Below are 3,285 nucleotides of genomic sequence, written 5' to 3'. Positions count from 1 at the left end.
CCATTTTCTTCATTTCCCTCTGAATCCTGTACTAATTTATTTTGAGGGGAGAATGGTTTCCATCCCTTTTTCATCTTCCTATCACTCCACTTGGTTCTGTTTCTGTCCCTGGTCTATGTGTAATTTAGTATTAGCTAACTCACAGTAGTAAAATTACCAAAACCAATAAAGAATGGAAAAAGGAAGAAAAAGAAAGAGAGAAAAAAATGGAAAACCAAAGATATCAACAGGGAGAGATGGTGGACAATCAAACAGCAAACAAAACAAACAAAAACTTAAAGAAAAGAAAAAAAATTCCCCGGTTCAGGAACAGTAGAATTTCAGTCTTAATAGTTCTGGTGTTACTCCTTTAGCATCCAGTCCTGTTTGTCTGTGTCTCCTAGGCAGGTTCCAAGCCGGCATCTGGTGGTGCTTGAGCCCTGCTGTGGCGTTCTGCAGCTAGTGTATCAATGGGCCAGAGGGCATGTGGCATCCTGGCCAGCTGGCAGGTGGTGGGACAGTGGGATGGTGGGCAAGTGACAGCCTGATGGGCCTGTGGGCAGTGGTCTGTAATGGCAGCAGCTGGCAGGCCTGTGGGGCAGTGGCAGGTGTGCCAGTGGGCCAGCAGGTGGGCAGCGGCCTGGCAAGCCTGTTGGATGGAGGCCTTGTGGGGTGGCAGCCTGGCAGGCTGGCAGGCAGCAGCCCGCCAGGCCTGTGGGTCAGAGGACTGGTAGGCCAGTAAGCAGGTGGCAGCCCTCCTGTTCTTTCAGTGTATCATTATGTGGAGAAGGCTTGTGTTCAGGGTGCTGAAATTTCAGTTCTCCCTGGTGCTTTACCTCAGCCAATTGTGTCTCCAGCATCTCAGCAAGATCCCTGATTCCTGGAGCTCACACAATCTGCATCTGTGTCCCAGTCACCATTTTGGATCCTCTAAGGATTATTTTTATATCTCATGCAATGTGACCTTTATTCTCCTAAGAATCTTTCAAACACATTAAACTGATGGGCTCCATGATTAATGGTGAAATGCTTGAATAATAATTACATTTGAACCTCTTGTCTTTGGAAATTTTAAGAGCCCAAAATATAAATGTTTTCTCTTTCTACTAAGAGGAAGGTAGATATCTGATTCAAATAAACATCTTGTTTTGCATTTAAAACATGAGGGCCAAGAATGGAGCTGCAGAAGGATAGTGGCCTGTGAGGCTTCTTACAGTGGTTTTGTCCCTGAGCCAGGCGAGGACCATGGTGACAGCAGCTGGGCAGTCAAGCCTTTGGCCTCCCTTTGGTAGAAGCAGCCAGGGGCCAGCACAGGAGCAGAGCAGCAGCAGCAGAGGAGGCCTCAGGGAGTCTCTGTCCCCCAGCCTGAGCCAGGGGAGCCAGGCAGCCCAGGGGGCAGCATGGGGTCTGCTGCCCAAGAATTGGAATTCTCTTCACCAGGATATGGAGACTAAAATCACCGGGAGCACAAAGTTATCATTCCTGGGCTGGATAATGAAGGGATACCTACCATCCTTTACCAATTTTCTATGAATAAAGTTGTACATTCATCCCTTACAATAAGAAGTAATGTAGAAGAGACAGTGATTTCTAATAAATGTGGGGTATTGGTGGCCAAGAATCTCTTTGTTCTTTCTAGAACACTTACTATACTAACACAGAGTTTTTATTAGTTGTTGTGGACAAGAGAGAAGGAGAAAGAGAGGGAGAGAGAATTTCTGTAACTAGAGAAGAGTTGTACAAAATGCAAGCACAAGAGGACCTAAGAAAAGTGGGATTGCTGATTTTTGCTAATAAACAAGATGTTAAAGAATGCATGACTGTAGCAGAAATCCCCCAGCTTGAAGCTGATTTCTATTACAGCTTGCCAGTGGCATATCCAATCATGCTGTGCTCTTACTGGAGAGGGATTATGCCAAGGACTTGAATGAATGGTGTCACAATTTAATATTAGACATTCTCTGCTCACCTATTCTCATAGGCTTTGTATGAGTGAAAGCTGCAAAAATAAATGGTTTAGATATATTTATAATAAACTGATTTAAAATTTTTCTATAAGATATATCAAGACCACTTATTTAAAACAAAGGTGAAGTTTCACCTTACAACCTGCTTTCCATTAGCTCCTTCTAAGGTAAATTATTAAAGTTGTGATTGACATTTTTTTCATAATGAATCCTCTCGGAACATTGTATAGCCTGATAAGTACAAAGGGAGAGGAAGACATTTTGAATTTAAGAGTTTTATTATCAGTATAACCCTGCCTGGTTGAATGTTGTTCTCTTTTTGTTCCATTAAATCAAAATACAATCAGCACACACATTGTTTCCAATTTTTTTAATGTAATGTTGCTTATGAAAAGTCTTTTGTTAGGGTTGTCAATGTATTGTGTATGTACATCATGCACAGTTTAATTACTTTGGTTTAAGTTCTAAAGAAAAGCTGCTAACACAAAAAATTACTACTATTCTTAGTTATTACCCTAGTGAGATGAGCACTGGCACTTGACTTAAATGACATTTTTTACCTTCCACCTGTGTTCTCAGCATTGTACTAACCAGATCCATGCTCCCCAAATCATTGAACAGCTCTTGAAAGACACATGGGAATGTTTAACCCAAATGAGCAGACTATTGATCAGATTCTTGACTATTATACTACTAGTGGGCAGAATTAACATTGAGCAAGTATCAGATTATTCTTTTTTCTGGTCCTTATGCCATCTAATTACTGAATAAATTGCTAATTAGCCAATCGTAAATTGTGATTAAAATTATCAACTGATTTCTTCTTAGTTGATAATTGTTATGTGTAACATTTATGCCTAGAAAGGTAGCACTCTATAAATACTAACAAAGTTTGACTACAGTTTTTTTATTTTCTTTGTTGTTTGGTTTTTTTGGGGGGGTAATTTTATTTTATCATTTTTACATTTACTTACATGTGTATACATTATTTGGGCCACCTTCCCACACCCCCCATTCCACCCTCTTGTTCCCTGATTATGTTGAAAAACAAATAAAAGATTATAAGAAAATCATGGCATTTTTACTAGATCGAGATGAAGACAGCCACACAGAGAGATCCTTAGCTTGTTTCTATGCACGTGTGCATTACAACCAAACTGGTTCATCTCTACCAGACCTCTTCACTACTTCTTAATTCCCTTCCCATAGCGATCTCTGCCAGTTTAAGATTACTATATTCCCTCCTATACAGTGAGTACATCAACCACATTCAAGTTTTATGTTTCCTACTCTTTCTATCCCTCCTATGAGCAATCTCACCTTAGGGTGACCCATAACT

General features: G+C 40.7%; 1 pseudogene; it reads left to right on the top strand.

The window, feature by feature from the left end:
• Nucleotides 1–463: 463 nt before the first annotated feature.
• Nucleotides 464–2,024, top strand: LOC109674133 (ADP-ribosylation factor-like protein 5A pseudogene; annotated as a pseudogene).
• The last annotated feature ends 1,261 nt before the right edge of the window (nucleotides 2,025–3,285 follow it).

This window comes from Castor canadensis, chromosome 11 (genome assembly GCF_047511655.1).
Source record: "Castor canadensis chromosome 11, mCasCan1.hap1v2, whole genome shotgun sequence".
NCBI lineage: Eukaryota > Metazoa > Chordata > Mammalia > Rodentia > Castoridae > Castor > Castor canadensis.
The sequence above is the reverse complement of the archived record's forward strand: the minus strand, read 5'-3'. Positions and strand labels throughout refer to the sequence as shown.